The 13,394-nt window shown below is 42.4% G+C and overlaps 1 long non-coding RNA gene and 2 pseudogenes across 1 annotated transcript; 2 read left to right on the top strand and 1 right to left on the bottom strand.

The window, feature by feature from the left end:
* The first annotated feature begins 3,055 nt into the window (after positions 1-3,055).
* LOC125547838 lies at positions 3,056-3,636 on the top strand. Its single transcript, XR_007300802.1, has 3 exons — positions 3,056-3,126; positions 3,446-3,523; positions 3,596-3,636. It is a non-coding gene; the product is annotated as an uncharacterized LOC125547838 (long non-coding RNA).
* Positions 3,637-3,917: 281 nt separating this feature from the next.
* LOC125547837 lies at positions 3,918-5,680 on the top strand (annotated as a pseudogene).
* Positions 5,681-10,446: 4,766 nt separating this feature from the next.
* Positions 10,447-13,186, bottom strand: LOC125546592 (annotated as a pseudogene).
* Between the last annotated feature and the right edge of the window lie 208 nt (positions 13,187-13,394).

Below are 13,394 nucleotides of genomic sequence, written 5' to 3'. Positions count from 1 at the left end.
CCCTTGCAGATGTCCAACACTTGTTGTGGAAAACTTGCTCGTTCCGAGCATGCCAGAGCGCAACAGCAGCAGCTGCAAAGAAAACATTCCAGAGATTGCCATGTGCCTCCTGTGGTATGTCAGAGCCCAAGAAATCTGCTGTAGACTCACATGAAACTGCTAACTCCAGAAGGCCGGCCTTTGCCCAAACAGTTTGTGCAAGTTTGCATCCACGGTGAAAATTGATCGGCATCCCCGTCCCGTCCTGTTCCATCTTTTCCTGCTCTTCTCCCGAGCTGTGACATACCAACCCGACCCGACCCACCGCCGCCTGCCCTTCCCTAGGGTTGATCCTCCACTCCCCACCCCCACGCGCGCCGCCATCGCCATCGCCATCGCTGTCTCCACCCGGCTGCGATTTCTGGGGCTTTTGATCTTTGCGGTACGAGCTTTTTTCATCCAGTGATTAGCTGAACCCCCACCCTCCCCTCTTTTGTCGCGATCGTTTGATTTCCTCCCTTGCGGCTGAACGATTTGCTGAACCCCAATGGCGTTCGCAGTTTATCATATTCTAGATCCGCGTTTGCTAGAGCCTATTTCCACTCCAGGCTGACAATATGAAGCGAGAAGGCGTTTGCACGAGAAGCCAGACCAAGATACAAAAAGTCTGGACAGCTTGGCGAGGTGAGCCACTAGTTGTCTGGTTTCAGTCTCGCTGCTTGTTCCTTCTTCTGCAACTTACGATCAGAATTGTGTTGTATGCTATGAACATGATGATGCTTCCCTAACTAGGAAATTCGCGTCCGGACAATCCTTTCGAAGAGGAATTTGGCAGCTCAAGTGATTCTGGTCAAGGTGTCTGGATGGAACTCAGTGAAGAAATCGCCTCAAACTTAGCGGGCACTGCTGTATCGCTTGCTTCATTTGCTGATGGTGATTATAGACACTAGCTTTGCAAAATTTTATCTATGTCTATTTGTTAGTACTTCATGATTGAGAATTTGGAAATACCATATTGTGCAGAAAAGACCGTGTTTTTTGCATGCACGGGCATAATTATCGTAAACAAGCCTACTTTTACAAGTTGTCTGACTTCATTAAGTTTGGTTAGATCTGTTGATGATGACACCAAGATCCTTCACGATATGACGGTTGGTACTCCCAACTTTCTTTTTGTACACTATTGCTTGCTTATTTAATATCATGTTAAAATAATTCTGCTAACCAGGCTATATACTTGTTGTCTTGCTTTATCATTTCAGATTGAAGTGCGCCTTCCAGATAACAAAATCGAACTTGGATGGTTGCAATTCTATGATTTGAAACACAATGTCGCTGTTATCAACATCATTCGCTATCATTCTCTTCAAGTTGCATGTCTAGATCATCAGCGGCAAATTGAGTCTCAGAGTAAAGTAGTTGCTGTAGGGCGTTGCTTCAACTCAGGAAAATTAATGGCCACAGCTGGGATGTTGACTGACCATCCAAGAGGAGCTTACCGGGAGGAGCTTGCCATCTCCACATGTGAAATTACTATGGTGCGGTGTTAATTTCTCACTTTCTATACATAGCAAAAAAAAACTGTCTCAGCATCCCTACATCTTTGTGCTTGGCTCACTGTCACTTTATTCTTTTCCTAGACTGGAGTTGGAGGGCCCCTTGTTGATTTTAATGGGGACTTCATTGGGATGAACTTTTATGCTGAGAAAGAAACTCCATTCCTACCAAGGATTAAAATTCTTGAACTCCTGTCGCAGTTCAGGAAAACAATTCAGTGGTTGTATGTCCTCCATACTTACTCTGATTGCTTTTCTACTCTTGTCCTCCATACTGTCTTATTAGCTTTTTTGCACATGGGTCACACATGCTTAGGAAGATAAATAATGGTGGAAAGCTTAATCAAGAGTGCACTTAATACAATAGTGGCTTCTTATGACATCATACTGCAGCTAACAACACATTACATAAATCTCTTGCCTTGTTGGAAAATTTGTTAACAAAAATTGTGTTAACAATTCATGCATTCTAAAAGAATGTGCAGGATTTTTGTATAGAATATGAAATCAGATTGTTTGAATTACTGCATGTGTTGTACAAGGCTAAGAACAGTTAAAGCATGATCACAAGTTGGTATGTAGTGAGGAGTCTAACATGCTCGATTACTGTAATATTGAGCGAATGAGAACTATTTAGCACAGAAACTAGTGCCATGCACTTAACGCCTGGCCTGATTTGCAAATAAACTTGATTGAGCACATTCTATTCTCGATAATGGCATACAACTAGTCTAACTGAAACATTTCCTGGATGACTATAGGCCATCTGTTTTGCTTCATGCGAATTTTTTATTCAACCTGGAATTTCCAGTAGGCTGACCACACATCAGTAGACATACAAAATGAATGAACTAAGTACATAAGAATAATTCCGCTCATCAATAGCCGAGGTTTGATGGTACCACCAATCATGCTGAATGTCAAACAGTTTCTGAAATGCGTTGTTTTGATTTTTTTTGTAATACTTGCATCTGGTAGATAATCTGCATTTGACAACATCTCCCTTGATAACAAATTAGTTGTTTGTGACATCTGGGGCTGGATAAGCTGCAGTGTGACCTTGACAATCCATACCACCTGTCTTGTCATGATGTCTTGCAGTTGCCCTGTACACAATTGAGACTCGGGTGTCCATGTTTAAGCTATTAATACTTGTTTAAATGATAAGGTAGTGAAGGTTCCCTGGTAGGTTTGGTATAATATTATCTCCATTTTATTGTTTTTTGTTGTCACTCAACACAACATGCATGGGAAAAGCTTTCCACCATCTTATGCTATTTATATTTAATAAATATTTTCGTCTATACAATAATCTAACACAATAAATATTTAGGTTTTAGGGTTTTCCCCATTGTATTGTTGTTTAGTGCAATCTGACCCCAATCAACAATTTTCCTGATTTGCCCCTTTTAAACATTGAAATTTGTATTATTGTTTGGTATCCATGCATACATATCATCCATATTTTACTTTTGTGGATTTCTCTATTACTCCGATCAGCTTATCGCATTCTGCTGCAGTGCTACAAATAAGAAAGGACCTGGTAGTAAACTTGAAAGATTTCCCAGACCTTATAAGCCTGATTCAGAAGGTGAGAAAAGCACCTTAAGATTGCTAAACTGTGCACAATCATCACAGTACCAGGCAATTCCTCGCCAAAGTCACCATCAATGTTAATTTTCAACAATCATTTGTAGAATCTGGGTACATACTTAGTGTGTTTTTTTTAGAACCACATACTTAGTTTTATGGTTGCACCTATTATCATGCTAACATATTTGATATGCTAATTAATTAGTTCATTCTAAGTACTTCAGTGTAGTATATGAATATGAGAATATACTCCTTCATACTGCTTTTCAGTGTTCTAAATTCTGCTTATTTCCCTTCTCCAATCTTCTCCATTTTAGACAGCTCAAGGAAGGGAGAGAAACTTAAGGATCAGAAACCTTCCATATGTACTCTCTGTGATCCAGAATGTCAACCAGGTTGGATCACTTTTAATGTTGATTATTGATCATTGTTCATAGTCATTAATTGTTTCACCCCTGTGGCACCAGGACTCATGGATAGATTATTATTAGAGCGGAAGTCTTTATGTTTTGGGCGGCCGGGTTATCCTTATTTTGGTGAGTCATTGCTTGCAGTTTTCCTGACCATCATTATACATGGGGTCATCAATCACTTAACTATGTTGCAAAATTTAGGCGTTGCTACAAAAAAGGAGCTGAGGTCCAATGGTTATCCCCTCCCAATTTGGCAGAATGGTGAGTTCATTCGTGTCCTTTTGATATTTACTCTTTTCTGTTGGAATGTCTGTCATCTGACTGGTATCTCCAGCTCCCCTCCACTACTGAATCTTTATTGCTTTTGCCAGTGGGGATGCGTTTGCTTAACAATTTTGAAGAGAAATTTAGTGAAGATATCTGGAGTAAACTCGAAAGAAACGTTGCTTCAAATATGTCTCAAAGTGTTGTTGCATTGGCTTCGTTCAGTGGTAATTATATTCATTATAAGCTCGTTTACTTTCAATATTCTTTTTCCAATTTCTTCACTAAATTATCAGAGTCATTACTCTTGTAGGAAAAACAAGGTGTTTTGCTTGCACTGGCGTATTCATAGACTGCAATGGGTCCACCACAAGAGTTCTGACCTCGGCAAGTTTGGTTAGAACTTCTGACGATGAAAACAAGGTTGCTGATAACCTTAAGGTTGTTACTCTGCTAATAATTGTTTAATTGCCCCTTCTACTTATTCATGATATCACTGGTTTAGTCTTACCATATCATTAATTGCAGATTGTAGTGTGCCTTCCAGATAATCGTCATACCAGAGGGACATTGCAACATTACAGTCTACACTATAACATTGCCGTAGTCCACATCAAGAATTTCTGCTGTACTCAGACAGCACAAATCGATAACCAGATGCTAATTAAACCTCGGAAGGAGGTAGTAGCTATAGGGCGCATCTACCAATAAGACAAATTAATGGCCACAAGTGGGATCGTGATTGACAAACCAAGTAAGCTTGGTTGCAAAGAGCTTAAGATTTCCACCTGTAAAATCACCAAGGTACGCTGTGTCTTTTCGTGTGGTGGAAATAAATAGTTGCGTCAGAATGAGTAATTAAATCCATCATCACATTTGTATGGCTTACAAATACTGTCTTTTCCTATTCATTACTTTTGTGTGCTAGGCTGGGATTGGAGGGCCTCTTATTGATTTTGATGGAAATTTTATTGGCATGAACTTCTATGGCTTGGAAGAGGCTCCATACATACCAGTGAATATAATTCAAAAAGTCTTGAAGAATTTTGATGCACAAGGGTATGCTCTCTATATTTATGTAATTTTTTGTACATTATGCAGGTGTCTTGCGTGTGCATAATAATATGCAATCTTCAGGAAGTTTAGTAGCCTCGATAGGACATTTGTCGCCATTTTGATCTTCTTATACTGAGCACATTAATTAGAAGCTTGAATAGAACTGTTGTGCATATGAGAAATAACATATGACACTGGTACGATAAAGACCGTCCTGTGGTTGTGGCCGACAGCTGAGCATGCCTGATTGTACGTACATTTGTGATTATGGAAGTATTGTATCGTATCTCTCATTGCATCACTCTAACCTGGAACTATAATGGTAAATATGGGTTGGTTTTGGTTGTTATTTTTCAGGTTACTTTTAATTTGGAACTCATGCTAGTTCTTAAATCCCAACTTGCTTTTGCGGTTGAGCCATTTCGCCTCTTATTGTTCAGACATATGAAGTAGTGAACTGATGTTACGTGGTTTTGATCTTGTCCTCACACGCGTGTGTTTGTTCTTGTACGTAAAACTATTTTTGGCCTGTTTGCAGGACTGTTGCTAGAGACGATGATGATAGCCCAAACAGGTATTGTTTATTTACTACGCGTTCATTAACACTGCTTGCTAGAGATGTATATTATTTTAGCAGCTTATTTATGTGTTACTCTGGACAGATGGCCCGTGCCTAAGCCATTTTGGTGCTATCCCAAATGGCACGAGCTTGAGGAAGGAATAGATGTGGAAGAAGAAATTATATATCAGCGGCAGCGACAACAATTCTAACCTGATGAAGTGCATCTCGATGCATGTGCGCCTATCTTGTCCTCAAGCTGTTGATCCAGTTGAAGCACAAGCTGATCATGTCTAGCAAGTATGAAGTGTTTGTAACTTCCCTAATCTGAACCCTGAAATTCTACTAGCTTAAGAACGTACCATCTTGATGTGATGGACCTGTACTAAGGCTAAAGCAGGGCCGTTAAGAGACGGGTTGGGGAGATTGTCGTATTTTTCGGCTGTAAGTTTGTTTGCAGCTACGGTTGTCATTTTAAGGCACAGTGATGAACAGTTGTCCTAAGAAACATCGGTACAAGTCTGGCCCCAACGACTAGGTTGGTGACCTGCATCTCTTGGCAATCAGATTCTTTGGAGGGCAAGTTGAGTAGCAGCAGAAGGTAGCTCCATTCTGCTGTGCTCAACATGGGTCCAAAAAGGTTTCATCAGCATCGAAGTCCTTTTCTGCTCAGGATGAACAGTAAATCCAAAAGAAATCATAATTTCTGAATTTATCTTGGCAAACTTTGATAAATGTTGTGTGCTTGACAGATTTTAGCAGAAATGATATTCGTGGAGGTCATGGCAAAAAAAAGCAATATGAGCACTCCTAAATGCTTTCTAAAATAGCATTTCTGGAGCATCTGAGTTTTTTCCAAATGTCATTTTCTGACAAATTTTGGCAAAGACACAAAGCGTTTGTCAAAGTTTGCCACAAAGCATTGCAGATTTTTCTTTTACTGTTCATCAAGAGCCATTGAGTTCGCCAAGCACGCCATCTCCAACGGCATGAAAGCCGACCATGTACATGCCTTGAAGATCCACCGATCAGAAGCAGAGCTTCAGCGGTGCTCATGCTAACTCCTTTGTGTTGCATGCAGAGTGAAATCCAGCGCTCGTCACGCCTTAAGCTGCTGATTCTTATTGTTGCTACTGATCTGCTGCTTGAGGTAGAACTCCAGCAGCTCCTCCTCTGTCGACTAAGGGATGTTCGCTTGCAGAATGCAGAGAGATGTCTGCAAACATGTCTGGAAATCTGGATGTATTCATGAACAGTTTTAGGGCAGCGAAGGTCGTCCAACCGCAGGCATCAAATGTCCGCCCCTGCTCCGGCCTCCTCCATTTGACATGCATACCAAGATCAATAACAATTTAAACATACTTCTAATAGTTGTAAGCATATGCAATCACAATAAAAAAGCATCGGATGTTCAATAAGTTTTTACATTCAGGCAATCCCCAAAATTGCCTATCCAGCTGTCCATGCCAAAGACCTTCTTCGCCTCCTAGTCCGGCCATATATAGAAAAGACCTAAATCTTTGGTTGACTCAATCTCCTCCGTATGCCCGAAGCGCTTCAACACTACTACAGATCCGAATAGCACTAACCTCTCATCACTGACCATCCCGTGACCACACGATACGGCAGTAAAGAGCATTAGCACTAACTGGCCACTCCCGAGGCATCAGTGAAAATGTTTATTTGGCTCTGCTAAATGCATATCACAGATGGGTACAAAAATGGTCGATCTGTGATAACGTGCTCCGCTGACCAAAATGAACCAAACGTTTTCACTAACTGTCTTCTATATTTGACTTGTATGTGTAGCCTATTCAAATTAGACCCTTCAGTTTTCCATCTGGTCAGTGTTGGTTTGTTCGCGGCCTATTAAAATTAGTCATACACTGCTGCCCCACAATCAAAACTCTCACTAACCGTCCCTGGTGCCACTCTCTTTTCACCGTTCCCAGCAGCACCTCTCCCCCTTCCTTCACAGTTTCTATCCACCCGCATTCCTTCCTCTTGTAACTCCCCTCTGTTCCGGCGCCGTCGCTCGGAGAGAATCTGATGCCACGGCCGACATCGTGCGTCGCAAAGAAGTGGATCGACAATCTAGTGCCACCGCACCTTTACTCCTTCATGAACACCGTCGTTTTGTCCCATCGGCTGTGGCAACGTGTGGACTCTGTCTGATCCAAAAGTTGCATTCCGCCCAGCCGTCAGACGCCGGGTCTACCATGCATGTGTGCGCGGTCATAGACCCGACATGTGCTTCCTCATTCTTCAGCCGCGGTGGGGCCACGATGGTGAGCTCTATTCCTTTCTATTATTGTTCAAATTTGAGAGCTCTATCCCTTTCTATTAGTGTTCAAATTTGGAGTTTGCTAAGCATCTTGTGGATGAGTCATTGTTATTGCGGTATAAATTTGTACATTATTTTACCATGCATATTAGAATAGAATTTCGTGCATTAACGCTAGATTGAGAACCTTAAGGCCTGACTATGAATGTTTTATTCATATCATCAATGATGAAAAAACTGAAAATGTATGTCCTAGTAATTTTGTCCACATGCTTTTATACATAACTTAAACAACCAAAAGAACTATCAAGCGCTTCTTTATCATGTTGAGGAAGTCTTGCTTAGAAATTTGTAATGATCATCTCTTTGGAAAACTCATTATTGCGGCATTTGAGTATTGGTGATTTAAGTCTTCCCTAAGCCTAAGTCATACGTTCTTCGGAATGTGGCAAAAAATTATAAATACAATTCCTATCCTCGCGTACTTGCTAAAAATAATAATGTTTTGAGCTAAATTCGAAACGGCGTTCAATCAATTCCATTTCATAAGGATCATCCAGGAGACTAAAGAATTTCAATGCTTTGCCCTCCAAAGATGAGCAGTTTTAACATGGTCCCTCTTACCCCCTCTTTTCACATGAGAGGTAAGAGTATAAAATAGATCTTAGCCGTTGATCTCATCAATGAATGGCTTGATTGACTCTTACCTTCTTACCTCACATGTAAAAAAAGGAGGTAAGAGGGACCATGTTAAAATTTGCCTCCAAAGATAGAGGGAACAACTTCTTCATATCTCCATCTTCTCATGAACCTGAAAGCCTAGAGATATCACTTTTTCTTTTTAAAGTTTGAGTAAATGATTGGATGAACGGTTTCATATCCTACATAATGGTTAGTTCTCATATGCTCAAGTAAGCCAATTGGTATTTGATAAACTTTTGAGAAGACGGTTCCATGCTAACCATGGTAGTGGTATAGGAGACCCCTCCTAGCAAGTTAGTGACAACAGGATTTTCCTTCTAGCGCATGGTGGACTGCTCACAACCGACAAACTTTGCTACTACGCAAATTTGTCTGATATGTGGCTCGGCTGCCGAGTCCGTTGTCCATCTCTTTATAGCCTGCAACTTTGCTACTACGCAAATTTGTAGGAATGGCATCCTCCTCGGGCTTCCAAGAGATTCAGCCAGCCCCCACAACCGCTCCAGTTCCGGACAAGTATGCAGATTGGTGGTCGATCGACATGAAGGACGCACCGAAATTAGACAGGAGGCTCGATGTGGTCAGGTTTTACAGTGCCTGACAAATATGGAACAAACAGAATGATAGGATTTTTAGGAATGAATATAGGACAGTGGCAACAATGTACGCTCTATATGATCAGGGAACTTATGAGGGAGAGAGCAATGGCCTTTCACAGAGTTGTTCAAGATGATGGGCGTTGTTCCTCTGTTAGATAGCACATAACCCTAGGCAAGGCCTAGTGTATCTGTAGTCTGATTATGTACAACTTCTCACTCCTCCTAATAGAAATGACAGAGCTCACAACACTTATTTGAAGAAAGAAAACATGGGCATGTGTGGCTATTGTTTACTTTATTTATTTCTAGTGCGATTACAACTCTAGAAGGTATATACAGTTGCGTATGTGTATGTACAGGGGCATGGAGTATGTGAGCTCGAGCTCACATGCACCATTTGCTACAGTAAAATTGAAACTTTTTTGCAACAAACATTGATGTGTGTTTCACATGCGGGCCAATTTTGGTGATGGAATGACATTTGTGGAGGTCTCGACAAAAATGCAAAATCATGCTAAAAAAACTGTTTTGGAAGCACTTTGGAGCATCGATTTTGTTGTTTTGCCATGACCTGCATGAATGCCATTTTATCACGAAAGTTTGCACGCATGCGAAAAACACAACAATGTTTGTTGGCCAAAAACTTCAGTTTTTTTCTTTTTAAAAAAAATATATTTTTAAAATTATACTGTAGCAAGGGTGCATGTGAGCTCGAGCTCACGAGAGCACTTTCGTACATATAGCAGCAATTAGCATCTGAGTAGGTCCGGTGATTCTTATTTTCTTTTTTTGAGTAGGTTCGGTGACTGACTAATCCCTTCTTTATTCTACTAGTACAAGAGTACACATGGACTGGCTAATTATAACAAGCATTATTAGACCATCAATAACAAAGAAGGGGTCTTGTATGAAAGAAGGATTTTGATAGCAGCAAATGTTTGCTGGAGGGCATGGCAAATCAAACGGGTTTTATGGCAATTTATATTGTCTGAGGATTGTAACTTTCTTTAGCATTCTTTTCTTATCATAGGATTTGTCGTGCTTGGTGAAGATTTGCCATCCTCGTGGCAATATGAATTGCCATGAAAAACATTCAATTTGCCGTGCACTAGCCACGTCAGCACAATACTATTTTAGAAAGAGAAAAGAAAAATCCTCATGTAGTAGTGTTTGTCAAGGACAATTTCAAGTTTTTTTTAACATCAATACAGACACAAGCGCTCATCGCCGGAAACGTCTCCTCCCACTGAATGCGCATCACCGGAAATCTTGAAATAAATCCAGGAATAACTGCGAGCATCAAGATTTGAACCCTGATGGGCTGGGGATACCACAGTCCCTCTAACCATCCAACCACAGGTTGATTCACTGACAATTTCAAGTTAGGACTAATAGTTCAGTTAATTCCGTATGGACTGCTCTGGCTTGCTAGGCCAAACCGCTAGGCAATGCCATCATCGGCGTGTCCACGCTGCAGCTTTTGCTCGCCGTTGCCCGCCTTGGCGGCAGCGAGCTCCTTGCCTTTGCCCCAGAGGAACGCGTAGAGCCCCATGACGACAAGGCCCGCCCCGAGAACACCGCCGAGGTAGAGGTCGGTGCCGAGCATGCCGGCGTCAACCGCAGTCGTGGCAATGAGCGACAGGAAGTTGAACATCGGAGGGTACACGGGGCCGCGGCGCGCCACCGCCCACGACACGAGCACGAACGTGACGCCGGTGTTGAAGACCCCGGAGTACACCACCGTGGCCAGGCGTAGGTCCCACCCCATCCTCCACTCCGCCGCCCAGCCCTCGCGGGGTGCTAGGACGGCCGCCGCCGCGGCAGCCGCGGCTGACTGCAGACTGCCCGCCGCGCACGTGAGCGCGGTGGACCAGTATCGGGAAGGGAACACCTTGGCAACCCTAGCCTGCACCACGAACCATAGTGCATAGCTCACGCAGCTCCCACACATGAACAGCGTGCCGATGACCATGTCGCGGCCACCTTGGATCACCGACGCTGGTGCCGGTGCGCTGGCGTGGGCGTGGGCATTGGACGGTCGGAGGTGCGGCAGCGGGAGATGAGGGCCCTTGCATAGGCTGACCACCATGGTGCCGGCGACACCAACAGCCGTGCCGACCAGCTTCATCCTGCCGGGCCAGGTGCCGAGGGAGATGCGCTCGGCCTGGAGCACGACAGCGATGAGGAAGGTGACAACGGGAATGAGGTTGAAGAAGTTGACGGTATAGGCGGCGCTGGTGGCCCGTAGGGCGCAGTAGTACAACCCCGTCACCAGCAAAACTCTGCATCATACACGCATAATTCAAAATTTATTGGATGCAAGACTTTTTTTAAAGGAGGATGACCCCCGGCCTGTGCATCAATTGATGCATGCAGCTATATTATTAAATAAAAACGTAACATAGTCTTAAGGTCCAAAATTGTACTGAATACATATTAAATAACTGAGAATCCAACACAATAGCCTGACGTAATTTCGATGTCTGTTATTTTTGTGCCACTTTCTCACACATGCATGCAAATAAAGAGAGTAGACATGTAAACATAACATATATTACGAAAAAATGGTTTTGAAAACTTCCAAAAACTCTTATTTCACCAACCGTCAAACCGATTAACCACACGTTTTCACTGATGGCTGCTACACTGACGAGATTTCCAAACTTAGTCCGATGTTGACATGTTTCATAATTTTTCATTGCCAATTGCAAAATTATAGCCATTTAGTTGTCAGGTTACACGCATGTACAACCATTTGGCTGCGATGGAGGTGATAGTAACTTAATTAGTTACAACAAAAAGAAAATAACTTGGTTATATATTAGGTTACATAACGCTACTCTCGATCAATTGTAGGACTTCCATGATACTCTCAGTCTCATTTCAGTGCTAGATACATCCGTTTGAGCGATAATTAATATGGGATAAAGGAGTAGTAGTTTTACAGCCTCACCTCATCTTTTACCTATTTAGAGTAACATTTTAATACTCACCCTGGCCTTTCACAGCAATGCTACTATCCCTAATAAATATTTACCTGGCAATCATACATATTTAGCACAGTAATCATACATTGTTATCGTGGTAAAATTTAGATACTGATAAGCACATTACTTCAATATATACTGATAACCACATTACTATAATTTGACAAGTGGAAGGACAACAAAAATCTTCAAAACGTAACATAGACATTTACCATATTAGTAGCGTGGATTAGCCTAGCCTAATGCTGATAAGCTTTCCCTGTTTTTAACATCAAGGATAAAGAAAAAACATCAAGGATCGAGATTATGAACAGAGTTATAATTTCGTACAGATCAGAAATCACATCGCAATAAACTGAGGACATGAACAAATGTAGAAGCATGCAAGCGCATTGCATTACAGGCTGCACTATACTATAGTTGGATGCGAACCCGAAAGTAGCGTTGATGAAGATCCAGCCCAGAACAACCATGCTCACTTTCTTCTATATTTCCCTGCAATCATCAACGACAGTGGCGCAATCATCAACGACAGTAGCTATATTAATGAAAGAAGAACAGATGATGCAAATGCAGAGAATCAAATGGAAAATTGCATGCATGTTAGGGAAATATGCTGTCCTTTCAAAAAAAACAGTACTTAAAAGGAAAAAAAACTCCTTCCAGAATCCAGACGTGGCTGCAGTTGTTGTCATGTGAATGATCAGATCATCGACCGAGCGTGCCTACAGCTGGCGGTTGCGACATGTCTAGCACTGTCATGTGCCCAAATGATCAGATCGATGAGCATACACCTGGCGGCTATAAGTACGGGCATGTGTATACCTATGCATTCATGCTGTCCGTCAGTCAACCTAGCTAAGCAAAACAAATGACATTTCATGCATGCATTCATGAATGATGTACTCTACGTGTTTCGCCGAACACGGATACAATGGTTTAAAACTAACTGAAATTGCGCACCATGGCTCAATACCTCTCAAAGACGACGGCAAGGGGGGCGATGGTGGCAGCAGCGACGAGGTTGCGGTAGACGAGGAGGACCAGGGGTTGCATTCCGCCGTTGAGCGCCGCCTTGGACAACAGCATCGTCACCACGGTCAACACCTGCACCAGTACCATGCCCGCCGGCAGCGCCACCCGCTCTGCCTTCCTCCTCCTCGTCTCCTCCTTGCTGCCCTCTGCCGCTGCCATTCTCAAAGTGAGGGCCCGAGCTTTACTTCTTGGGACACACGAGCAACGCAATGCCAGAGAGTGAGATGATGGGGAGAGAGCTAGCTACTCCCTCCCTTTCAGTTTATAGGGCTCAAATCTAAATCTCATTAGCCAAGGCATTTTTTTGATTGGAGGATTGTATCTCGTACTTACAAAACTGTCCTAATTAAACTCATGTATTAATTTG

Source organism: Triticum urartu, chromosome 3 (assembly GCF_003073215.2).
Source record: "Triticum urartu cultivar G1812 chromosome 3, Tu2.1, whole genome shotgun sequence".
In the NCBI taxonomy this organism is placed as follows: domain Eukaryota; kingdom Viridiplantae; phylum Streptophyta; class Magnoliopsida; order Poales; family Poaceae; genus Triticum; species Triticum urartu.
The sequence above is the reverse complement of the archived record's forward strand: the minus strand, read 5'-3'. Positions and strand labels throughout refer to the sequence as shown.